A 27935-nucleotide genomic window follows, 5' to 3' on the forward strand; every position below is an offset into this window, starting at 1 on the left:
TAAGTCAGAAAGGGAAGAGATTGAGGTCAGCTGACACTGTAAGGCACTTCATAAATAAAGCAGAACTTAAGGCAGAAATTCAAAGACGGAACGTATTTGGTTATGTAGATGTGGAGATGAAACCAAGCTAAATATAAAGAAAAAAAAAGAGGCAAAGTTTAGAATTTGGAACCAAACAAGCCTGTTTCATCTGGAGCAAAGGTGGAAGTATAAATGGTAGGAATGAGGAAACATAGTTGAGTGGTTGATGCCAATGGGAAAAATAAAGACACATCCAGAATCATACATCTTAAAGTCAAAAGTTCTATTAAGAACTTTCAAATGCCTTTACAGGATTCAGCATGTGAAAAAGAGTCTCTAGTTAATGATGGGAATAATTACCACCATAAGTATTTTACAAAATCCTTGGTATAATGATTTAATATGTCATTATGTGTGTTTCATGAAGTACATCTCGGAGAAGATGGAAAACCTCCCCAACACTGACTCAGCACTGCACATCCTCAGAGTGGCTTCATGGCAATTCTGCAGATCTGGACAATAATTTTAGCAATTAAGCCCATTTTTTAAACCACAAAGAAGAGAAGAACAATTATCCCCAGTGACAGATAAACCATGCCGTTAAAAGCAGGTGAAGTATTTGGAACACCTCTTCCTCCAAAGCCACCCTCAAATAATTTTTTAAAAGAAAGAAAAAGAAAGCATTTGCTTATGAATGATGTAGAACTTTTAGCATTTCTTCATTACCAGTGGCATAGGGAACAAGTCATTTATTCTTTCCAGCTCCCTCAGCAATGATACAAAGCAGACCATTGGCTTTTTAGACTGGAAGTGTCCAAATATCATGGCAGGGAGGGAGAGGCTTAAGGCATATCATAAATTGTTAAATTTATACTGAAGGATTCTTTCAGGTGGTCTGTGTTTAAACAAGTCCACTCTGTGAAATTTAGGTTAAGGGTGAACATATATTAGATGATTATTTTCTCCATCCTCATTCTACAATTCCTCATTGGTTACCATGGAAGAGGATTTAAAAAATCTGCCTTATAGATTTAAGACAGATTAATATCCTATATTTAAGGCAGATTTAAGATTTTTCTAGAAGGCCTTCGGGCTGAGAAGCTAGAATGGTGTGAGGAGGCAAGGTTCCCATGGGTTCCCTTCCCCTTTTTGAACAGAACAACTCTACTTTCATAAATCTTCATAAGTTGGGCTTTAAAATAATAATAATTTTTTTTCTTCAAAGAAAGGGATAAAATAATATTTAAAACTAGACTGTCCCAGTTTATGGAAAATACTATTTGTTGCACATATCTTTACAGAACCTAACCATCTGATAATATGAGTCATAACTGAATATCATTTCAAAATTCTTTCCTAGGGATTAGATGAGCAACAAACATCTGGGGCCTGTCAGGCATGTGCATAACTATGTGAAATGGCAGGAAGTCATCCTCTCTCTATCAAGGCAGCTAAAATTTCCATGCCACCACTACCCACTGAGTAAAATAGAAACCTTTAGAAATACATATACTCTTTCCAGAAGGCTTATAGTCTTAAACTACGGGTAGAGTACAAACAGACTGAAATTTAACACCAAAATGCCATTCATGTTTTTAAATAGAAGCACTGGCTTACCTCAACTGTCCAGTGTGCAGCGTGATTTAAATGAAAGCTGACAATGATAAAATTTAAGTTAAGGCTCATCCACTGGAAATCTGCTCTTCACCATGGTAACATCATAAAGTCCCTTGTTAGTGAATTCAATCAGGTAAGGCTGCCAAAGTGAGAAAGGAAGCCATCCTTCTTCTAAAGCGGTCTCAATGCACTACAAGAGCAGTCAAATAATGACCATTGAAGCAATGGTGACTCTGCTAGTGACTTGACTCCTCAGTAACAACCAAACACATCTTTGATTAACCACTAAGGAGGTTTATGTGCACCTAATTCTTTTCCAAATTCTACTTCATTTTCCAAATTCCACTTCATTCACTAAGAGAAATGATGTTTCTATTATCCATCAATCAAAAGTAATAGTTCATTTTTAGAATGAAATGATGTACCAAAAAAAAAAAAATGAAATGATGCACCTATAAATTCTTGAATTTGGAAGTTTTGTGTCTTACTTCCATCTTGACCTGTGATCCCAAATCATGAATTTGGAAAAGGAAAATGTGCTAGTTCTTTAGAGCTCAAATACACAGGTTACAGATCTGTTGCATCTGGGAAAGAATACGTACTTCATGATAACTCCAAGAACTAAAAGAAAAGGAGCTAAGTGAAAATGTGAGCATCTCTCTCCTCTCTCTCCCACCCCCCATAATTTATGATGAAAATGTTCAAGTCATTTAGGAAAGGAACTAAGTTTTCTGGCTACTTAACCATTACTCAAATAAACCAACAAAACAGGACTGGCTCTGGTTGGAGAAAAAAGAAATCTTTACTGAACATTGAGTCCCAAAACAGTATTTGCATATCTAATTGGTGTGACATTCTAAGAATGTGAAAAGAAATCTGTTTAAGTAAGCTTAGTATTTGTAGTTTACTGAAACTTATAATAGTTTTTTGAAAAAGAATTTTTATTTATGAAACTAATTGAATTCAGTGATTGAGATTTTGTAAGTTTAAAGCTCCATTTTAGAAAGGACATACAAAACAACTACAAACCTGGTTCCATAGCATCATAATGAATATTTTATTACTTTTGAAAGAAAATGTTTTTATGTAGAAGAAATAAAAGTATGTCGTTTATAATTTACCTAAAGCTCATGAGACAAACGTGATTCTTGCCAAATACTTGACTAGAGACTGACTTTTAATGGGATTACAAAGAAAGTAGATCGGTTAAAACTGCTTTTATTATGGAGAAAAAAATTACAACTTACTAGACAAAAGTCACGTGGTCCTTGAAATAACTCAGTGGCATACAGGAAAAACGCTACCTTGGATATTGAAGAAAGTCACTAAGTGGCTGTAGAATGAATAAAAGACCTTAGAAAAAAAGAGAGAAAATGGTGGTTAAAAACCCATTGCATACAGCACGATGTTTGACCCAGATATAGATTGTTCTATTGTGGTTGTAGCACTTTCTAGCTGTGTGATCTCAGGAAAGTTGCTCAACATCTGTAGATCTCAGTTCAATGGAGGTATTGATACTACTTGAGAGGATTAGTGGAAATCTTATAAGAGTTATAATTTATTGTCTTAATCACTTACTGAAGTGTCTGGGATTAAAGTCAGTACTCTATAGATGTTAGCATACTTTTAAAAAAATCCAGAAACAGGATAGAATCACCCATAATTTAGTAACACAGAACAGCATCAATAAGAAAAGATAGTAATACAACATTCTAATAAATTAACTGTGTTTGCCAAACGATTGTTACAAGCACATAATATAATGCCAAGACCTGTCTACTAAGCAGGTGTTCTACCCCACAATCATATAAGCTCTTTAGGTAGATTGTTTCAGAGGTCGGCTTTATATGTCAATATAACAACCAGTGGAAGCTCTAAAGAGCTTAGTAAGAGGTCAGTTTTTTCACGTAGTAACTGGAAGAAGCAGATTCCAACCCAGATTCCTCTTCCATCCCATGGTCTTTCTCACTGAATAAACACAGGGTGAGTAGAAAAATCAAAGCCTCCTGTGTGTGAGGTCTTTGTGCCATTCATAGGCCTTGTCAACTGGCCCTTTCTATACAAAAGGAAAGATATTGGAGAATCATAACTATTTAAACAGATACAAAATACAAAGGTTGCCAAAAATAAGCCATTTATTTTATGCCTTTAAGACTCAAGGTACGCTTTGTGCAGATACTCCCTCTGATGCAAAGGAAAGCAAGACATTCTGAGCTGTTCCGTAGGATTGGAGCAAAGCAATGCAGAGTTTGGCTCGTGTGAGCAGGACCTAGGCAGAATGTTAAGGCTGGGAAAGCTAGTTCAGAGCTGGCAGTTCTAAAATCACTTGCAGAAGTTTCTTCTACAATCTTATTCCATCCAAGAATCTTTTCTTGACAGAAGTTCTTTGGACAGAAATGTGTTCCTGGGCTTGTTTGGTGGAATACCTGGTCATGGCTGTCCTGTGGGTAACCCTGGGTTGCTCAGAAAGAACTCTGTGATGCGTTACATAACAGCATGTAGCAGTAGCAAATTCTTGGTTCTCCCTTAGAGTCAGTGCCACAGAAAGTGTCAAAGCTGCTTAACCTCCAGCACAGAACAAAGTACCAGATAGTCATGTCGTCTGCCAAATCATCCTTCTTAAAAACCTCTTGTCCTTTTATTTTCTTTTCTCCTAATCCCCGGCAGCTGAAAGGGAAAGACAAAATATATTGAGAACAAAAATACAGAGTCAGGTAGTTCAGGGATTTGGCTTTCTTCCTTTACTTTCTCTGCTTCTTTCTGCCAGCTAGTCTCTTCAGGAAGTGACCAAAACATAGTTTTTCTTTTCTTTTTTTCTTGGAGTGCAGTGGTGTGATTTTGGCTCACTGCAACTTCTGCCTCCTGGGCTCAAGCAATCCTCCCGCCTCAGCCTCCTATGTAGCTGGGACTACAGGTGCAAGTCACCAGGCCCAGCTAATTTTTGTGGTTTTTGTAGAGACGGGGTTTCACCATGTTGCCCAGGCTGGTCTCAAACTCCCAAGGTCAAGCAGTCCACCTGCTTCAGTCTCCCTAAGTGCTAGGATTACAGGCATGAGCCACCATGGCTGGCAAAAGATAGCTTTTCATTAGACATATCTTACAGAAGGTTTTTTTCCCTTATGAGAAAAAAGAAAAACAAACCATTTTAAAATAAGCAGAGTATATTTGGAAATAAAGATGTAGACTTATCTCATAGAATCATTAAAAGACCTCAAACTTGAATTCATATTTTTGATTATCTGGAGCCTTATGCACAGGTTTACAAAAGTCATCCAAGAACTGAGCCTTCCAGGAATACTTACTCCTTTACCAGGCCATTGCAAAGCCTGTCTGAAGGTAACTAAGCCCCCAATGAGAACACAATAAAACACAAATAATGATTTTTGTATTCTTTCTTCACTACGAGACCATTATACCATAAATGTTAGCAATAGGAAACAAAATTATAACAAAGCAATGGGAAAATTAATGCTCTCAGTTGCAAGATCTGAGATGCTAGCTTTCTCCTACGTTATGTACGGGCAGGTGTGACTCTCAACCTCAAGTCAGAAATGAGGTTTTACTTCACAAAGCTTGGCAGGAGTATGATGAAGAACAAAGAACTTTCTCAAAATGGAATATTTTATGGTGAACTACAAACTTGAGAGTAGCATTTTTGACTAACACAGCCATATATGACAGCCCCCAAAATGTTTAGGACATAGCTCAGTCTTGCTAGTCTCTGATAGACTCTTAAGGAGTAATGCTGGTAATACAATACTGACCATTTGTTCTCTGCGATTATAGAAATCCTGTTCTGTGTGATAATACCAGAATATTAGTATTCTAACGGAATTGCTATTTTTCTTTCTTTTTAAAAATAATTTCAACCTTTATTTTAGATTCAGGGGATACAGGTTTGTTACCTGGGTATGTTGTTTGATGCTGAGGTTTGGGCTACAATTGATCTCATCACCCAGGTACTGAGCATAGTACCCAGTACTTAGTTTTTCAACCCTTACCCCCATCTCTGCCTCCCTCTCTAGTAGTCCCCAGTGTCTGCTGCCATCTTTATGTCCATGAGTACCCATTGTTTCGCTCCCACCAATAAGTGACAACATGCAGTATTTAGTTTTCTGTTCCTGCATTACATTGCTTAGGATAATGGCTTGCAGCTGCATCCATGTTGCTGCAAAGGACATGATTTTGTTCTTCTTTATGGCTGTGTAGTATTCCATGGTGTGTATATACCATATACTCTTTATCCAGTTTACTGTTGATGGGCATCTAGGTTGAATCCACATATTTCCTATTGTGAATAGTGTTGTGATTAATATACAAGTACATGTGACTTTTTGGTAGAACAATTTCTTTTGGGTATATACCCAGTAATGGGATTGCTAGGTCAAATGGCAGTTCAATTCATAATTCTTTGAGAAATCTCCAAACTGCTTTCCACAGAAGCTAGATTAATTTACGTTCCCATCAACATTATATGAGCATTCCCTTTTCTCCACAGCTTCCCCAGCATCTGTTGTTTATTTGGCTTTTTCTTTTTTTTGAGATAGAGTCTCATTCTGTTGCCCAGGCTGGAGTACAGTGGCATGATCTTGACTCACTGAAACCTTCCCCTCCCAGATTCAAGCAATTCTCCTGCCTCAGCCTCCTGAGTAGCTGAGATTATAGGCATGCACCACTATGGCTGGCTAATTTTTGTATTTTTGGTAGAAATGGGGGTTTCACCATGTTAGTCAGGCTGGTCTGGAACTCCTGACCTTGTGATCCACTTGCCTCGGCCTCCCAAAGTTCTGGGATTACTCACCCAACCCTCACTGTGGTTTTGATTTGCATTTCTCTGATGATTAGTGACATACAAGTTTGGTGGTCACTTGTATGTCTTCTTTTGAGAAGCATCTCTTCCTTTCTTTTGCCTGTTTTCTAATGGGGTTGTTTTTTGTTTGTTTAATTAAGTTCCTTATAGATTCTGGACATTAGACCTTTTTGTTAGATGCAAAGTTTGTGAATATCTTCTTCCATTATGTAGGTCACCTGTTTGCTCTGTTGATAGTTTCTTTTGCTGTGCAAAACTTTAATTAGGTTCCATTTTTCATTTTTTTTTTTTGCAAGTGCTTTTGAGGGCTCAGTCATAAATTCTTTCAAAAGGCTGTTGTCCAGAATGATGTTTCCTAGGTTTTAGTCTAAGATTCTTATAGTTTGAGGATCTACATTTAAATCTTCAATCTATTTTGAATTAATTTTTGTATGTGATATAAAGAAGGGGTCCAGTTTCATTTTTCTGCATATAGCTAGGCAGCTATCCCATAACCATTTATTGAATAGGGAGTCCTTGCTTATTTTTGTCAACTTTGTTGAAGATCAGAGGGCCATAGGTCTGCAGAATTATTTCTGCACTCTATTCCGTTTCGTTGGTCTATGTATTTGTTTTTGCACCAGTATCATGCTGTTCTGGTTACCGTAGCCTTAGAGTATAGTTTGAAGTCTGGTAACATGATGCTTCTGCTTTTTTCTTTTTGCTTAGGATTGCTGTGGCTATTCAGGATCTTTTTTGATTCCATAGTTCCATATGACTTTTATAGTAAGTTTTTCTAGTTCTATGAAAAATGATATTGCTAGATTGGTAGAAATAACACTGAATCTGTAAACTTCTTTGGGCAGTATGGTCATTTTAATAGTATTGATTTTTCCAATCCGTGAGCATGGGGTTTTTCTGTTTGGATCATCTATGATGATTTTCAGCAGTATTTTGTAGTTCTCCTCGTAGAGATCTTTCGCCTCCTTGGTTAGATATATTCCTAGGTATTTTGTTGTTGTTGCAGCTGTTGTAAATGGGATTGTGTTCTTGACCGGGCTCTCATCTTGACTGTTACTGGTGTATAGAAATGCTACTGATTTTTGTACATTAATTTTGTATGCTGAAACTTTACTGAAGCTGTTTAATCAGTTCCAGGAGACTTTTGGTAGAGTTTTTAGGATTTTCTAAGTAAAGAATCACATCATGAGCAGAGAGATAGTTCAATGACTTCTACTTGGATGCCTTTTTCTTTCTCTTGCCTGATTGCTCTGGCAAGGACTTTCAGTATTATAGGAATGGGAGTGATGAGAATGGGCATCATTGTCTTGTTCCAGTTCTTAAGGGGAATGCTTCCAGTTTTTGCCTGTTCAGTATGAACTATTTTTCAAAATAGCTAAATCCTATGTTCTTTAAAAGCTATGTTTAAAACTTGGTAAACTACCACTCAAAAAGTATACCAGGATGTGTGCACAGTTGTGCTTTATAAATTGTGTATAAAAGAGCTTTTAGTAAATCACTGAATTTTGTCCTTTGGAAATAAACAGTCTATTCATTTTATAAATGTACATATATTATAGACTACATTTTTTAAAAGTGAGGTATACCTGTGAGTTGTTTTTTCAGCATATATTATGTGGTTAATATTGAAGACAGGAGACAATGAGAAATGGGAAAAAAATAAACATCTTCTTCAATATAAGGTAAATCTCATGTTTCTCAAAGTTTTGTAATTGTACTTAATACAAGTGGATAGCCAGTCTCTTTTGATGTTTTCTTATCCTAGGCTTTGACCTGAACGTGACCTACCTCACACTTTAATATAATGATAATACATTATATTTTTGTTGTAATTCACAAACTTTTGACACATGCCATAATCCCCGTAACTGTTCTCTGCATAAGGTATTATGTTATGCTTCCTTTGTAGAGAAGGAAAAAAGGCTTTAAACTGCAGCGGTGTTTGCTCAAAGTTACTGATCTTAGAGAAAATGTAAAAATGTGAGCCCTAGTCTTCTGACATTGCTTCCGACATCATGCCTTCTTACCATTTGTGAGATTTTGTTTCTTTATATTATGAAACAAGCAGTGTCCTTTGTCCAGAGCTAATGTCTGTATTGGGTTGCAGTCTGTCTTTCAGGATCTTTGTACCAACCCCAGCAAGACATGGAATATCTTAATGTCTTCTGTACAGCTTTTCCTCCTCTTCATGACAGCCTAAACAAACTCAATACTGACCATCTCATCAAGCCAATATCATTACTAGCTTGTATGCTATATGAAGATGGCTTCATTTCATCTTCAGAATTTAGAAAAATGCCAGCACATGGCAGGTTCTTAATGAATATTCATAGAAGGAAGAAAAAAAGGAAAAAAGAAAAGAGGAAGGGAGAAAGTGAGGGGATTCAAACTTAAGTGAATAGAATTTGTTACCATTTTCAATGCAGGGCAGTACCTGTTCTAATTGTCCCTAGCTGAATGTTGTGGAGGCATATGCACTGAATAAGCTTTAATGGATATTGATTCTGGGAGTTAATTCTCAAAGAACAAGTGAAGACAGAAAATCAATAGTGTCCAAAGTTGAATCTATAAGTAATGCCTTTCATTACTTCTTCTTAATCAGGTGTACTGTCCCTTTTCCCGATTTCTTTTAACCTCATAAAATTGGCATTAGAATACCACCCCTGCATGTTCTGCCAAATGAAAATATTTTATATATTTCTCTTTTTGAGACAAGGTCTTGCCCTGTTACACAGGCTGGAGTGCAGTGTTGTGATCATAGCTCACTCTAGCCTCAAGCTCCTGGGCTCAATGGATCCTCCTGCCTCAGCCTCCTGAGTAGCCTTTTTTGTTTTTTATTTTTTGTGACAGAGTTTTGGCATGTCGCCCAGGCTGCAGTGCAGTGGCACGGGTGTGTACCACCATGCCTGGCTAATTTTTGTATTTTTTGTGGAGATGGGGTCTAGCCAGGTTGCTTGCCCAGGGTGATCTCGAACTCTTGGGCTTAAGTGATCCTCCCGCCTCCACCTCCCAAAATGCTGAGATTACAGGCATGAGCAAGCATGCCAGTCCTATGTATTTCTTTTTAACTAGAATCAGTTAATAGCTGTTAATGTATTAAAGTATCTATTTTATGTCTTATTAACTCAAAGATCCCTTTCCTTTAAGTAAAGAACACTGCTTGTTCAACTTCTGAGTCTCCATTTTTAATTGAATACATTTTAAGTCTTAATATTTTAAAATTTCTGAGCCAATCTTCAAACAATCTATTTTTATTTATTTATTTTTTTAATGAGACAGAGTCTCACTGTGTCTCCCAGGCTGGAGTGCAGTGGTGTGATCTCCGCTTACTGCAAACTTCATCTCCTGGGTTCAAGCGATTCTCCTGCCTCAGCCTCTTGAGTAGCTGGGATTACAGGAACACGCCACCACACCTGGCTAATTTTTGTATTTTTAGTAGAGATAGGGCCTCATCGTGTTGGCCAGGCAGGACTCCACCTCCTGACCTCAAGTGACCCACCAGCCTCAGCCTCCCAAAGTTCTGGGATTACAGGCGTGAGCCACCACACCCAGTCTGAACATGATTACACATTGTTTCTTTGTATATTTAAGATTGAATGCTCAATATGGTACTTCAAAGTGTGTGTGGCAAACAGAAAACATCACAGACACCAGAGACAGGAACGATAACTGACAAGATTACTCTCTTTTTACTCTCAAGAAGACCAGAAAATTATCAAGTGTTAGATGGTGTCAGAGGAAGGGCTCTGGCTGATGTAAAACTGAGAGTCAATACCTGCTGAAAACAGCCACTCTGGACTTTAGATCTTCACCCATCCAGATACTCTGCATTTATGCCTGTGTCCTAAATCCTTTAGTGTCTGTTATATTTCACATAGGTAAGATTAAACAAACAAAAAATTGTCTGGGCGTAGCAGCTCACGCATGTATTCCCAGCACTTGGGGAGGCCGAGGAGGGCAGATAACGAGGTCAGGAGTTCAAGACCAGCCTGACCAACATGATGATACCCCATCTCTACCAAAAATACAAAAATTAGCTGGGCATGGTGGTGCGTGCCCGTAATCCCAACAACTCGGGAGGCTGAGGCAGGAGAATTGCTTGAACCTGGGAGGCAGAGGTTGCAGTGAGCCAAGTTTCTGCAACTGCACTGCAGCCTGGGCAACAGACTGAGTCTCCATCTTAGAAAGAAAGAAAAAGAAAGAAAGAGAGAAAGAGAGAGAAAGGAAAGAAAGAAACCTTGCTTTTGCACACATGCATGCATCTGGCTTATTCATTCATAGGTTGCTAGAGGATTCCAAAGGGACGGAGGATCTACCTCCAGCGATGGGAAATCTATTTTCCTGCAGTCACTGTAAAGCAAGGAAAAGAGAAGGAAGCAGTCCCCATAGTGAGTGAGGCCTCCTGTTTGGAGATAGTTGGACAAAGGAGGAGTATCTGCAGTACACCCGCTGTGCTACCAGCACGGATAGGATGCCACATTGGCATGTGAAACTGGAGTTGAAGTCAGCACATCTGGGAGTCTTGACTTTCTGTGCTGTCTGCTCTTAAGACATACTTCTGCAAATATGTTCTATTTTCATTAAAAGTATTAACATAAAACACCGTAACTGCTGTCAGAGTCTAAACCTCCCATGAGCACATGGTTACTGGTGATAAAACTCTCTGTGGCCAGAGCCAAGGGGAGGAGAAGGATTATGTGTAAAATGGTTCTTACATTCAGTCCTTGTCACAGTGCAGATCAGTTGTTCTCAGCAGCTGTTGTCCTCAGCCTGGAGAACACAGATTGTTGATTTCATTCCTTGTATGGATTTGTGACCCTTTTAAAATTTCAAGCTGGCAGTAGGTAGATAAAACAGTGTGTGAACAAAGTGGGTAAGGAGGATGAAAGGACCAGAAAAGTGGCATTTTATCATAGTAAATGCCCAGTTCTTATGTATATGCCAGGAGCTGTTCTAAACAAGCACCATTATAGACTCATTTAATCTTTACAAAAACCTTATGATGTAGGTGCTGGTGATGAGAGACCTGTTTTTGTCTCCCTTATTTTATATTCACTGGTTTAGATTTGTTCGCATGTAGTGTTAACTAGCAATCGAGTACATTGGAACGAATCCAAGTCCGAAGCAGACAATCTCGGTTTGTCCCGTTTTGCTGAGAGCCCTGTGAGCCGCTTTGAGAATGCCACCTCCCCTCTCTCAACCCGTTTCTTTATGTGCAGAATGAAGGAGTTAGATAGGATCGCTCGTTTCTGAATCTTTTCTAAAGCCATTGGCCCTTTCTTTTGTGGTGATCTGGAAGGTCATTTTGTAAAGCTGGGAGTGGAAGCTTCCCTATGGGAGACAGAGCACACACTTTGCCAGCACACTCCGGGGTAGCTTTATTGAACTCCTCAGGCTCTTTGAAGCCATTTGTAAATGGCTAAAGAATATGATTTCTATGTCTGCTTTAAGCTCTGAATGCTAAATAATGCTCTGTGCATTTATTTTGACTTTTGGTGAATCATTTTCCTGCCAGAGAAGCTTTTAGCACAAAAAGCCCAAGTTACCTTTTGTGAATTTATCGTGCCCGTGACCTCAGCAACCCTATTCCAGAACATGAAGAATGTACTCGACTGAACTCAGAACAACTGCACTGAGTCACCAAATAATGTGTAATGATCATTCTTTTAGAACACTCCCTGTAGCCTTGCAGACGATGTTTCACTTACTCGCTTTCATATATATATATATATATATATATATATATATATGAAAGCGAGTAAGTGCAGAACGTGCAGGATTGTTGCATAGGTACCTACATGGCAATGTGGTTTGCTGCCTCCATCCCCCTATCACCTGTATCTGGCATTTCTCCCCATGTTACCCACCCCCAACCTCCCTACCCTCCACTATCCCTCCCCTAGTCCCCCCGCACAGACCCCAGTGTGTGATGCTCCCCTCCCTGTGTCCATGACTTCTCATTGTTCAACACCTGTCTCTGAGTGAGAACATGTGCTGTTTGATTTTCTGTTCTTGTGTCAGTTTGCTGAGAATGATAGTTTCCAGATTCATCCATGTTCCTACAAAGGACATGAACTCATCGTTTTTTATGGCTGCATAGTATTCCATGGTGTATATGTACCACATTTTCCTTGTCCAGTCTATCACTGATGGGCATTTGGGTTGGTTCCAGGTCTTTGCTATTGTAAACAGTGCCGCTATGAATATACATGTGCATGTGTCTTTATAATAGAATGATTTATAATCCTTTGGATATATACCCAGTAATGGGATTGCTAGGTCAAATGGAATTTCTATTTCTAGGTCTTTGAGGAATCCCCACACTGTCTTCCACAATGGTTGAACTAATTTACACTCCCACCAACAGCGTAAAAGTGTGCCTATTTCTCCACATCCTCTTCAGCATCTGTTGTCTCCAGATTTTTTAATGATCGCCATCCTAACTGGCATGGCTCACTTTCTTTTAAGGATTGCCTAAGGTCACTTAAAGAGTGCACTTGGCAATTTTGCTTCCTCAGCACTCTGGAGCTCTCTGCCATCTGTATATTTTCTCATCCTCTTCACCAAGCACACTTTCATATGAAAGTTCCTAGTCATCTTGGATGCTCTGTTACTCCTCACCACTAATGGGGGAAGAACTAAAGTCTCTTATTTCCCTCAGTGGTAAAGCAGACATTCAGCAGATCTCCCAGTCAGGGAGAGCAGAGAGTCCCAGTAAGACTGCAGGTTGGAATAAAGAACATCAGGGTAAGAAAGGCCAAGTGCTTTCTCTTCTCTTCTCATATTGGGAGTGTCACATTTTCTGTTAAACACTTCCTCTATTTAAAAATTTTTTTACCTGGGTTCTTTTTGTTAATCAGTATTTTCTTGATCATAAAATATGCTACAACTGGGAAAAATGGGCAGAAGTTCCTTTACAAAATTTAATACAAGATTTTAAAACATAAACCTGTACAGGCTGGATCGATGGCTCATGCCTGTAATCCCAACACTTTGGGAGGCCGAGGCAGGCGGATCACTTGAGGTCAGGAGTTCAAGACCAGCCTGGCCAACATGGCGAAACCTGTCTCTACTAACAATACAAAAATTAGTCAGGTGTGGTGGCACATGCCAGTAATCCCAGCTATTCAGGAGGCTGAGGCAGGAGAATCACTGAAACCTGAGAAGTGGATGTTGCAGAGAGCTGAGATCGCACCATTGCACTCCAGCCTGGGTAACAGAGCCAGACTCCATCTCAAAAACAAACAAACAAACAAACAAACGTAAACCTGTATAACCACCATTCAAGTCATGAAATAGAACCCCAGAAGCCTTTATGTATCCCTTTCCAATCACAATACCTTCTCTTTGACCCATTGAGACAGGATGACTAGTTTTTATAGTAAGCATTTTCTTGCGTTTCTGTAGTTTCAGCTCCTATGAATATATCCTCTATTGATATGGTTTAACCTGTTTTTGAGTCCTCTATTAATTGAATCATTCTCTAAATATTCTTTTGTTATTTACAATGAACAGTATGATAGAATTACCTATATATATCTAGGTTCACTCATTTTTAATAATGTAAATTCCATTACCAATTTGGGGCAATTATGAATAGTATTTCTATAAACATCTAGTACAAATAAGTTTTTATAGAAGTGAAATTTCCTGGTCATAGGGCCTGTATGTCTCCAGTTTCTAAGATAGTGTTGCCTTGTTTTCCAATGTGGCTATATCTGCAGTGAAACCAGCAGGTTATGAGAATTCACTTATTGTCAGTACTCTTAATATTTGTCAGTCTGGGCTGGGTACAGTGGGTCACACCTATAATCCCAGAACTTTGGTAGGCTGAGGCGGATTGCTCAGGTAATCAGCTGGGCAACATGGAGAAACCCCATCTATACAAAAAATACAAAACTTACCTGGGCATTGTGGTGTGCACCTGTGGTCCCAGCTACTTGAGAGACCGAGGAGGGAAGATAACCAGAGCCTGGAGAGGGTGAGGCTGCAGTGAGTCATGATCACACCACTGCCACTGCACTCCAGCCTGCATAACAGAGTGACTCAATCTCAAAAAAAAATAATAATAATTAATTAAATTAAATTAAAAATTGCCAATATGGTGAGCATGTGGAAGTATCTTATGGTTTAATTTTCATTTCCCTGACTAATAATGCCATTTTGACTTTTGTTTACCATTTGTACTTCTTCTTTTGTGATGTGCCTGACAAATATTTTGCCTTCTATGCTATCAGGCCATCTGCCTTCCCCCCTTTTTAAATTGAGTTAGAAGTTATTTTGTATCCTAAAATTGTAAGAAAATGAAAACATTGAGAAGAACTATTTACAAATATCTTCTGTGGCTTGACTTTTCATTTTTTTATTGGTGTTTCTATTGGTGAACAGACACTCTTAATTTAAACATAGTAAATTTAGAAATCTTTTCCATTTTGATTATACTTTTTGTGGAATTCATCTTAAAAATTCTTTGGTAGTTCAAGGTCATGGAAATTTTTTTCTGTATTCTTAAATCATTCCTTTGAAATTCATCCCCTTGGGATTAATTTTTTGTATGGTTTAAGTCCATTTTTCACCAAATGCACAGTCAATTATATTCACACCATTTATTGGAAAGTGAGTTCTATATTTCATAATCTGTAGTCACTGAAGTGCCCAGTTTGTGTAAGTCTAGTGTTTATTCCTGTATGAGTCTATTTGTGGGCTCTTATCAATTACATTTCTCTGGATCTATGCTACACCGAACTGATTTCTGTAGCTTTAGAATAGGTCTTCATACCTGATAGAACAAACTGTCCCACATTCTTCTATTTTTTCAGTAGTTTTGGCTATTCTTGGCAATTTGAAATTCCATACATCAATTTTAGAAGTAATTTCTCTGGTTCGCAAAATACTTGCTGCATTTTTGTTGGAATTCATTGAACCTATAAATCATTTATTTGATGGAGAATTTACAACTTTGCAATACTTGGTTTTTCAATCAATAAATGTAATATAGTTTCTCATGTATATAGGTTTTCTTGAATGTCTCCCAATAATGTTTTATTATTATCCCTTGGAGAGATTATATATATATATATATATATATATATATATATATATATATATATGTATATATATGTATATATATATATGTTGAATTTATTCATAAGTAACAAATTGTTTTATGCTACCATAAATAGCATCTTAATAAATTTTTACATTTTCAAACTGTTCGTCAAGGGCAGAGAAAAAGACAATTTTTGTATATTAACTTCATACCAAAAAACTTCTGTAAGCTCTCTTATTAATTCTAGTAAGAATCTATGGATTCTATAGGGAATTTTTATGTGGAAAGTAATATTATTTGTGAATAATGAGAGTTTTGTTTCCTTTCTAAATGTTAGACTATTTTTATTTCTTCTCCTTTCTTTATCCTATGGATTAAAACCTCCTGTATTATCTTGAATAGAGTGGTGGTAGGGAGTGTTCATTTTTGTTTTTCAATTGAGAAGGAAAGCCTTCAGCATTCTGCCATTAACCATCATGTCTTTTGAAGGTTCTCTGTTTTGTTTTTGCATACTCTTTACCATTCTTTTTACCACTCTTTTTTTTTTGGAGACAGAGTCTCCCTCGGTTGCCAGGCACCAGGCTGGAGTGCAGTGGCACGATCTTGGCTCACTGCAACCTCCTCCTCCTGGGTTCAGGCAATTCTCCTACCTCAGCCTCCTGAGTAGCTGGGACTACAAGCGTGTGCCACCACACCCAGCTAATTTTTGTATTTTTAGTAGAGACGGGGTTTCACCATGTTGGCCGGGATGGTCTCGATCTCTTGACTTCGTGATCCTCCTGCCTTGGCCTCCCAAAGTGCTGGGATTACAGCTGTTACCATCCTTAAGGAAGTTTCTCAGTTTTAGCTGCGCACACATCTGGACTTTCAGTACACTGAGGAGAGTTTGCTTCTGCAAATGCATTTTTAAAAAAGCATTCCTCTCATTATTGGTTTAGTCTGTGTTTCAGCTTTAATATCTGGAGATACAGTTCATAGTACCTGAACTCACTAAATAAGCAACTGCACTGCGGTGTGAACTGTCTCTGTGGTCATGGCTAGCGCTGTGATACTAGTTTAAATGAAATGATCTTTCAAAGTTCATTACCTACATCTTAAACACATGTACTACACATATCTGATAGATGGTCTGAAAAGTTCTTCTTTTTCTTATGATGAGATTTAAAAAAAAAATCTTTTTAGAAGATTGTCTCAAAAAAATCTCATTTAATAGCACCATTCTTCCTTTTTCCCTATTATCTCTTGACCCACAAATTGTCTTATAGTAGCTGTAAAAGCCCTTCTCCTTATGGTTAAAATTAAATACAGTAAACATTTTCCCCCACTTCTTCCAATTCTGATATTTTAGCAGCAACACAGCAAGTTCTAATTAGCCTAAGTTAAATAACCATTGCTAATTTTACACCAAGATCAATATGGGGATTTTTTTGTGTTTCATTATGTTTGCATAGCTTCATAATGTATCTCATCACTTCCTGATAATGAATAATTAAGTTTATCTAGAAATTACTGAAGAGCAAGCTTTAGGGGACAGATTATAAACAGCATCGTGGCTGAGGTGAAACCTAGGTCATCTTTTTTGTCATTGTTGCTGTTGTCATTGAGATAAGGTTTCACTCTGTTGCCCAGGTGGGAGTGCAGTGGTGCAATCATAGCTCACTGCAGCCTTGACCTCCTTGACTCAGGTGATCCTCCCCGCTTGGACTGTAGTGTGCCTGTAGTCCCACCTACTCAGGATGAGTCCTAGGATTCTGAGTGTCTGTGGTTATAGGCACATGTCACCATGCCCAGCTAATTTTTAAATTATTTTTTTGTAGAGATGTGGCCTTGCTATGTTGCGCAGGCTGATCTAGAACTACTGGCCCCAAGCAATCCTCCCACCTCCTCAGTCTCCAGTAGTGTTAGGATTACAGGTGTGAACCACCAGGCCCAGCCCCTGGGTCATCTTAACCCAAGTGACTGTTTACAGTTTGGCTATTTTCACTTGGTTGTAGAATAAAATTAAGATTTACCAAAGATATAGCGACTGTTAGAGGAACAGTCAGTGCCTCTCTGTAGTAGATGTGAGGTCATGTTTCTAAACGGCTGCTCCAGATTTAAATCATACATAGCAATTGAAGTAGTAATTGGCCTATTAAAAACAGTAATCTTTTTTAATCAGTGCTATAGTATGTAGCTGTGGATGTAAATACAGTTTATGTTATATGTCCCGTACATCAGTAAATTGGTGTTTTGGTGTATGAAGCATGTATCACTCCAAACTTATACTTGAAAGATGTCACTTCTGTAGGCAAGATTATGGCTATAATTTTATTCTAGCTCTCCTTAATGCTTGAGTCTGAATAAAATTTTAGGCACAGTATTTTAAAAATTATAAATATATATCATTCAGATTAGAAGTGGGAAGAATGAAAGAAAGTAAGCAAAGAAACATAGAAATGATGAGTCAAATACAAAGCACAAAAATAATGTAGGAAAAATAAATCCAAATACGTCAGTGATTAAATGGCTATATATTGAATGTTTTTTCTGGTTAAAACATTACAGTGTTCAGGTTGAATTGTTGTAATATCCAGCAATATATTTTTGGAAATGACCTGTCAAAAACGTAAGGATTCACAAAGGTTGAAAATAAACGGATCAAGAAAGATGTGCCCAAGAGAAATACTAACTAAAAGTGCTGTTGCTGTATTATTATGAGAAAAATAAGACTTTAAGGAAAAAACAGGCTGCGTGGTGGCTCAGGCCTATAAGCCCAGCATTTTGGGAGGCCAAGGCAGGCAGATTGCTTGAGCCCAGGAGTTCCAGACCAGCCTGGGCAACATGGTGAAACCCCGTCTCTACCAAAAATACAAAAAGTTAGCCAGGCATCATGGCACATGCCTGTAATACTAGCTACTCCGGGGGCTGAGGTGGGAGGGTCATTTGGACCTGGGAGACAGAGATTGCAGTGAGCCAAGATTGTTCCACTGTACTCCAGCCTCGGCAACAGAGTGACACCTGTCTCAAAAAAAAAAAAAAAAAAAACTACTAGATGCCACTGTGCAATGAGAAGGGGTTGCATTTAGTAAAAAGCTGTAAAAATTCTTATTCACATAATAAAATTGCTTTAAAATACAAAATTCAAAAATTGACCGAATTTTTAAGGAGAAAAATTTTAATTGAATTATCTTAGTAGTTGATTGGTTAAGCAGACAAACATGCAGATTATATAAACATGTAGGAGAACTTTAAAAGGTAGACCTAATTGATATATGAAACTTCTTATCCACATTCCTTTCATGAACATTTTAAACATTTATAAAAGTTAAGTATACACAGGACCATAAAGCATGTCTCAGTAAATTTTAAGTGACTAGGATTATAAAGTCCAGAGGTTGGCAAACTTTTACTGTAAAAGATTAAAGAATAAATATTTTAATCTCGTGGGTCAACTTTGTGGGACTAGTTGAGTATAGTTTCAACTTTGCAGATGTAAAAGAAAATATAGATAATATATAAACAATTGAGTTTAGTTCTGTTACAATAAAACTTTATTTACAAAAACAGGTGATAGGCTAAATTTGGCCCATGAGCTGTAGTTTGCTGACCTCTGATATGGAACATATAACTGGTCTCAGTAATTTTAATGGAGAAATTATTACCAAAATGTAATCAGAAAAAAAATTGTTTGGAAGTTAAGCAAAAAATATTTTAAAATAACTCATGGGTCAAGAAATCAAAATTATGTAAAGAACAAAACAATCGCCTTCCACAAATTATGAAGAAAATAAGAAAACTGCAAACAGAAATTTATTAAAGTGAACAATGAAGACAGGAAGAATCAACAAAGCCAAAAGTTTGTTCTTTGAAAGAAGAATATGATTAGTAAAGCTCTGTCCAAACTTGTGATTGTAAAAGAGGTGCAAATAAACAATAGCTGGAATGAGTAAGAGAATATAATAGCAGATATCGCTGAGATTTTTACAATAAGTTGTTATTACATGATAATGTAATGCCAATAATTTTGACTATTTGGACAAATGGACAATTTTCTAAATAACACAACCAATCTAATCTGAGTTTAGAAGGGAGAGCCTAAATAGTTGTAAATTCCAATATGTGTATGTATAATATAAGTAGATTTTAAAATTTCTCAAAAGAACTCCAAGAGCAGATTGTTTTACTAGTGACTTTTACCTAGCATTTCAGTATGTGAGCCACAAAAACAGAAAAAACAAGAGACTAGTCCCCAACTCCTGTGATGAAGTCAAGTGTAAGTATAATCCTGTCATCTGTGGTGGCTCCATGTTGTGTCAGCTTGGTTATGTTGTAACTGTTTCCCTTTTTTGTGTTGTTCCCAGTGAGACTGGCTGGAAGAAAAGGTAATGTAAGAGGTGGATGGCAGTGTGAGGAAGCTGCCACTGGGATTCTGAATTTTGGTGTAGGGTACCAGGTGCTGTGGGTGCTTGCACGTATCAGTGGTCATTTAGCAACATGCAGAGGTAAAGCTGGTCCTCGTCCCACCAGATCGTCCCCTTTGACCCTTCCAGGTCCCAGGCCAACTGTATGTACAGTTTTGTGGTGAAGGCCACTCTTATCTCCTTAGGTCATCTACATCATTGAGGACAAAGATGGTGATAGACAGACACATTCGTGATTTTATTCCCCATAGGTTCCAGATCATCTTTGCTCTTCCCAGATCATTTCTCAGTCAGCTCTATTATTGACTGCCAGAGAGGCAGCCTATATTGACTTCAAGCACAGCATCAGATAGATACAAAGACAACAGTCTCACAGGAACTTATTAATCAGCTTCTGCAAATGTAGAAGATAAAATTGGTACAATAAACCTCTTGTTCTATAACATCCAGAGTGATCAAACCTTAACTGATACATTACAAGAATATGAAAGGTCACTATGTGAAAGGAAGATTATAGGTCAATTTCACTCATGAATATAGCTGCAAAATCTTAAATCAAATATCAACAAATCAAATCCAACATGAGGAATCAGCTTTCTAAGAAATCTATTGTGCATCCTGTTTGAAATAATATCCTGTCCCATTAGTTGAGCAGAAAAAGAATACTATATTAGGAGCTACAAACTTGTTTTGTAGAACACAATCAAACCTGTAAAAGTTACCTGGGGATTATTTTGAAGCAAATCTCAGATATATCACCTAATGAATAAAGAAAGAATGGATCAGATGAAAGCCAGAATAAATGTGAGGAGAAAAGTTAGTGAGCTTTATAGTATTTCTGGCAACTTGGCTTAGGCCTTTGATTCAAGTATGATGGTACTGGAAATAAATGAATATAGGCATGGTCAGGGAAAATCTGAAGAGACATTGACATGATGAAGTAATGGATTAAATTATACACATTTTCACATCAACATCTGAAAACCTTGGGGTAATGACAATTTAATTTATCAAGGCATTTTCAGCATAAGACACGATAGTACATTATTATACATTTAAGAGCTGTATTGATTGAGCATGGTGGCCCACACCTGTAATCCCAACACTTTGGGAGGCCAATGTGGGCGGATCATGAGGTCAGGAGTTCAAGACCAGCCTGACCAACATGGTGAAACCCTGTCTCTACTAAAAATACAAAAATTAGCCAGGCATGGTGGCAGGTGCCTGTAATCCCAGCTACTCAGGATGCTGAGGCAGGAGAATCCCGTGAACCCAGGAGGTGGAGGTTGTAGTGAGGCAAGATGTGCCACTGTACTCTAGCCTGGGCGACAGAGCGAGACTCTATGTCAAAAAACAGAAAAGCAAAGGAAAGAAATAAAAGAACTGTACTAAGTACTTTGTCTATTAATCTGGAATTAACCTAGGGGAAAACTCAAGTAAAAGTGTTCCATTCAATCCAACAACCCAGGAAACTTGTGCCTAGGGAGTATCATCTGGCTTCATTATCATTGGCAACACCTTTGAGAACCCAGGAACTATTGATAAGGATATTCCAGAGACTTCTGTGCTTCCAGGGTGCTGATGCTTTAAACTATTTCAAAATCTGTGGCTTCCTCCAGATCTTTTATTTTTTAATTTTCTTATTTCTACTATTTTAAGTACTTTCCCTCTCTAAATTTTTTGACTGTTACATGAAAATGGCTGGTCTGTTATACTATATAATGTTAACTAGCGTTTCTTTCTTTGCTGCCGGTAGACACACCCATGATGTAAGTTTGATGTATTTTGAGTCCACAGCTCTCACAAGTTGTGGGTTTTTTTGGTGGTTGTTTCATTTTCATGGGCTGTTGTTTGCTTGCTTTTGTTTGTTTGATTTCTTCTTTATTTTATTTTGCTTAGAAAGGGGCAAACTTACTCTAGTATGCCAAGATCCTGTTTTGTGTACACCATAGGCACCAAGTGACAATGAACCATGAACATTTTGGGGTTTACCAATAACTTAAGTGCTTGAGAGCTGTAACTTTTTAACTTTATCCATCAGTAGAAAGACAAACTTAGATGAAGAAAGCATGAATGGTGCATTTATAGCTACATTATATCACTAATAAGAAAAATGCCATAAGCTAACATTAATTGAGGACTAACTGTATACCAGCCAGTGCTCTGATTAATGTACTAACTCTGCAGAGTTATATATTAATCAGAAATTTTCTGAGGTAGGTGCTATTGTTAACCCTATTTTCCAGATAATGAAATTAAAGCGCAAACAAATTATTTTTTCAAGGTAACAAATTTAATATTTGGCTGAGCTGGGATATGGACCCACCTTTGGCAGTTTGATTGCAGGGATGAGGCTCCTAACAACTACACCATATAGGAATGAGTAGTTCTATTTATAGCTCTACTGTAAAGTCATTTGTTATATCAAATGTAGTTAAATTGCTGATGCAAGTGTAATTTATAAGAAATGGTGACATCAATGAGAGTTACTTTTATTTCCATATATTTTGGTTACAAATAAAATTGGCATGTATTTTGGTTGCAAAGAAAATTGGCATTTTTAAGAAGTATATATTTTCTTCTAAATATTATATGTTCAGCAGAGATCTGCAGATATGTCAAGTACTGTTTTCAAAAACAGAATTAATATTTTGGGTTAGATTTTCCTTATTTTTTTTGCAATGGCATCTTTCTTTTTAATATTTTTCATATTAAAGACATGAAACAATTTTGTGTTTTGTTTTGTGTGTGTGTGTGTGTGTGTGCACGCGCGCTTGTTTTTGTTTTTGTTTTGAGACAGATTCTCCCTCTGCCATTCAGGCTAAAGTGAGTGGCACAATCTCAGCTCACTGCAACCTCTGCCTCCTGGTTCAAGAGATTCTCATGTCTCAGCCTCCTGAGTAGCTGGGATGACAGGCGTGCACCACCGTGTCCGGCTACTTTTTGTATTTTTAGTACAGATGGGGTTTTACCATGTTGATCAGGCCGGCCTTGAACTCTTGACCTCAGGTGATCTGCCTGCCTCAGCCTCCCAAAGTGCTGAGATTACAGGCCCGAGCCACCACATCCAGCCAAAATTTGTTAATTTCACAGTCTACATGCCGGCCAAAGGCTTTCAAGGATACCGTATTAAGAATAACAATACCAAAAATAGTTTTTGCCTTTCTTTTCAACAGTATTCTTTTGTGCATCATAAAAATCTTAGTATGAAAATGTACTGTCTATAATACTGTAATGTTCTCTGTTTGGGGACTCACTGTTTTAGGGTGCTACTTAAAATTTATTTACTATCAGTTATATGTAAATCAAATATTTTGTGGACAATGTTCGCAGTTAAGGGGCCATCCCTACAACCTAACTATGGGGATTTGCTGAGTTTGTTATGACTCTGAGAACCTTTGACTCTCAGGCTTACGAAAATGGCTTGCAGTGACAAAGGTTAATACAATTCTAAAAAGTCTCCCTAGAGGTTAAGGTTTTATTGGGCAGCAACTCTCTTTTCACCTTTGTGTCCCCAGGACATAACACATGGTAGACACTTAGTACATATTGAATGAATGGATAAATGAATGACTGATCTTTCATGTCATTCATTCATTACACAAATAAAAATTAATATACTTTGGTACAGTTTATGATGGTCCCTCATGATTTAAGGATTTACATATTTTGAATTAAAATCGCACTTTATGATTTCTTTCCACATGGAGGAATTATTTGTGCCTTTAACAAAATCATCAGTGTTATTCAGTGTAGTTTAAAATAATTCCAAAACAGAATACCTTTTCTAACATTATACAAGATATTTTAACATTTTGAGAACTTTTAACTCTCAGTATTAACAAACATTTGAGTAGGATAGCAGTCATCTTTAAGTAACAGCTAAAGAAGAAGTACTCTTTATTTTGGTTCAGTTTCCTGGACATTGGGGATAGATATATTTTCCTCAACAGAAGCCCTTTTTCATTTTGTTTCAGGATCTATAATAAAAATGTGTTTTGTGAAACCATATGACATTATTATTTTAATATTTAATATTTTAATTTTTTATTTGTTAATCATTTATTTATCAAGAGAAACTATTTCTTAGCCCACATATTCATGTGTCATAGTTCAGGAACCTGAGTCAGTGACAAACTTCTAGGTAATTCAACCCGAAGAAATTCTTTATATTCCAAGATCACTTTATACTACTAAAGATACCAGCCTTCTTCATCTCCTCAAAATCCATGGATTTTATACTATGCTTATAGTGTTTTTACTTTTACCAAAGTTGTTGGTAAAGTTGAAAACATTTATTCTCAAAGCCTTGCACACACATACTAATAAAATATCTTTCACCATAGTATTTAGGCCCTGATGGTATATGTGTGGTTTTGTAATGATCTCAATCACATTTTCTCCAATTGTGATTTTTCAGAGCGTTGTATCTTTTCCTAACCATTTAATCCCAACCACCCAGTTTCAACCATATTTTCTCCAATTGTGACTTTTTTCAGACCCTTGTAGCCTTTCGTAAACACTCCATTCTCTCCTGTAGGAGAGGAGAGCTTACACACCACAAGACTGACATCTGTAGGTTTCCCAGCAACCTTTATATAAGAAGTGAATGACCCTTGAACAAAGGTTAACTATTGGATAACAACTGCTCAAGTTTTTCCCAAGATGCTTATGTTAGGCTAACCCTCAGACCTCATCTGCCCTCACCTCACTACCATTAGGCCAACAGATTTAGGTACTCATGTTTAAGTAAAGTAGAATAAAAAATAAAATGGAGCAAGAACAGGGCTCAGACATGACTCCTAAAGGCTGTGTGAGTGCATGGCCTTGTAAAGAAACCGAAAGCAATGCAGCCTCTGAGAACTGAACCATGACCTGTTCCAGATGCGTCTTTGCAAGGGTGGAAATTTGGCACTAACAGGTAAAGAGAATCTTAGGATTTTTTGTGATGATTTAAGGAGAAGATTTTATTGTTTATTTAGTGAGCGCTTAATAATAATTTTGGAGTAAACGTTCATTTTTTCTAAGGATGGAAATCTTAACACTTTTTAAAAAGACATTCAGAAATGAAAAGATGATCACAGACTTTTGCCCTGAGAAAAAGGATTTAAAAGTTCTGTCAATTTAAGTATCATTAGTGAAGGCAGTTTGTGAACTGAGCTGCTCTTCAAAAAATAAAAATTATCAATCTGTATTTGTTAATATTATGGCATTGCTGTTTTTGCGATTATGATATTGCAGTTATAAAGAATACTTATCTTTTCAAGATATGTACTAAAATATTTATGGATGAAATTATATACTGAGATTTGCTTCAAAGTAATCCTAGGAGTGTTTGTGGGGAAGTGAGTGGGTTATAGATGAAATAAGACTAGCTATAAGTTGATAGTTGTTGACCCTGTGTATGGATGTGCATATATGTTTGAAATTTTTGTAGTAAAAAAATGGGGAAAACTGCCAACCCAAATCCAAGCAGTAATATATTTATCCTGATGTTCTTTTTCTGACGATGGAGCAACAATTACTTTTGCCAAACTCAGGAATATACCCTCAAACATCCACATCTGTGGATCACTCATTTCATAATTTATCTAAATACCACTTCTTGGAAGCAATGAATGCTCTTAAGTTTGTGATTGGTTGTGTAGGCCAAATTTAGCTTTAAAAATTGTCAGAAGGTGATCTTGCTTTGTAGCTTTTCAAAATTTCTTGAAACGCTTATTCACTCTTAAATATACCTTTCATAATTATGTAGCTTTCTGTCATAAAGCCTCTTTGATTTCAACTTTCCAGTTTGAAACATCTAAAAGTATTAAGATTTCTCTGCTGCAGAAGCATCTTCATGTCTTTGATGATTTCCAGTGGCCTTCTCTGAAACTTTCCCAGCTTAAATATCATTTTCCCTCTGAGGATTAGTGACCAAACCAGACATAGGTCGTCATGTTTACAGGGACATTAGCAATGGTTAAAATGGAAATACAATATAGTCCCTGGAGAGAGAATTGCCTATGTTTCATATCCTACAAGGTTCAACATTTTATTTTCGTCCTTGTTGGTAGTAACATTAGTCCGTCTTTCATCTATGGTATATCTTAGATGCTTTTTCTGTACCATAATAATTCAGAGTTCATTATCTTCTATGGAATATAATTTTTGTTATTTTTTTCTAGTGTTTTATCTGATGCTGGTTCTCTTTAAAACTTCTGCCCACTCACATGGCTTAATATTCTTCTATATATCTTGAGATTTCACAGTGCTTTCTTATTTGTACAGTCATAGATACCTGGCATTTAAACAATTCTGTCCCTAACATGTTCACTCACTGTGCATTTCTTTTTATAAAACCATACAACCGAGCACACAGAATGTACACTAAGCATACTCAATCTATTCACTCTTCTATTCCTTATTACTTTCTAGTGAATTAACCATACCATTTCCCCCCTATTCCATGGAGTCATTTTTAAAAATTACTTTTACTTTTGATTCATTTTAAATTTTTTAAAGAATTTAAAAAATGCGAGGTTCTCCTCATTCCACCTTCCGTCCAGCACATATCCCAGTTCAGTAAGTGTGAGTTATGGTCAAATCCAATGACTTATTTTTTCCCCATTGTCCTGGAAATTTGTTTACTACCATCAAGGACTACAGAAAGCCTTCTTAAAGCATTCTAGGAAATTCTGTATTCAAATTACTCTTTAACAACCTTTTTAGTGCCCACGGCTTAAGAGGTGCAGTGCTTAGCTCTGTGCAGTAACAACTGTGTAGACTCAGTCCCTGTGATCAGAGTGCACAACCCAGTGGGGCAGACAGACATAGAAATAGATCATTATAATACACAGTGTCTAAAATTGTTTTTAGGACAGAATTTGCTGCAATACTTATGATAAAAACTTCCTATGTGTATTCTATAACAACAAAAGCATAAAGCTTCTGTTATTATATAATAATAACTATACGCTTAAAATGGAAACTTCTTTTAATTAATTTTAAACAAAAATTTAAATGTACTTTTACTATATGGTTTGGGTAGATTATGGCACTCCCCTTATGACTACAAACCAGGCGACAAAGAGTCAGTGGCTAGTGACCACTGCTTCATGTAAATATCCTGGACTGAACAGACCCCTTCAGTCTTTCCTAACTTCACACCCCTCCAAATAGCCGAGGCCAAGCCGGCTCTGAGCTTCAGTTTCACTGGGACTATCTAGCCTCTTCTGTGGTAACATAATATGTCTACAGCCCACATACTCTCTTTCCCTTTGTGTGTTAGTCATAGAATCTGGTCACATCCAAGCTCCTCATTTTATAGACAAGGAAACTATGGTGTCACTAAGCTACTTGCCCCAGGTCACACAAACAGCTGGTAGGATTAGAACTTAATTCAAGATAAGGAAAAGATATGCCTGGTATTCATTAGTGAAAACTTGAGGTAAACATTGGCAATGTAAAATGGCAGCAAATGTTAATAGGGTAGTGCATAGGAAAGAATTATAGTCATAAAAATGCTTTTTCTTTGACTTGTTACATGAAGACAATAACCCCAGTATCTTTTTTCCTTCCATGTACTAGCAGAAGGTAGAACCTTAAAAATATGGATGAAAAAAGATAGAAAACAGGATCCGTCACCATTTTTCAGCAAGACAGAGCTCAGTATGTTAATACTCTGTAACGTGATCACCAGCTCACTTAATCCCTGGAGTCCTATCATAGTTCAGTCACTGCTCTTGATTCCCTCATAGACTGTGTGGCTTTTTCAACTTTACAGGCCAGCAAAAAATACCAGGCACATGTTTGGTTTTTCCTTTCATCTTGCCAACTACCCTTTCCTCTGCCTTTTAGGGTGAAAAATCTTAGCTGTACTTAAATTGACTGCTGACGTCTTTTGATTTAGAAATGGCCTCTAGAAAAATCACAATAGTGAGCTGTGCCTATATAAATAAGAGGACCGTGATTTTGTGCTGAAGCCAATTCTAAACTTAGAGCCTTGCAAAATGAAAACATGAGCTGGCTACCAGCTGACCCTAATGCACAT

General features: G+C 37.2%; 1 protein-coding gene and 1 long non-coding RNA gene across 3 annotated transcripts in view; one reads left to right on the forward strand and one right to left on the reverse strand.

The window, feature by feature from the left end:
• The window catches only part of ASB5 (ankyrin repeat and SOCS box containing 5), a 114221-nt gene that overhangs the window by 61460 nt on the left and 24826 nt on the right, over window positions 1-27935 (forward strand). The window lies entirely within an intron of this gene.
• The window catches only part of LOC119473238, a 27774-nt gene continuing 2302 nt past the window's right edge, over window positions 2464-27935 (reverse strand). The window contains exon 3 of the long non-coding RNA XR_005202437.1: window positions 2464-4305. This is a non-coding gene — a long non-coding RNA (uncharacterized LOC119473238). The remainder of the gene's footprint in view (window positions 4306-27935) is intronic.

This window comes from Cebus imitator, unplaced genomic scaffold, assembly GCF_001604975.1.
Source record: "Cebus imitator isolate Cc_AM_T3 unplaced genomic scaffold, Cebus_imitator-1.0 Scaffold141, whole genome shotgun sequence".
Classification (NCBI taxonomy): Eukaryota; Metazoa; Chordata; class Mammalia; order Primates; family Cebidae; genus Cebus; species Cebus imitator.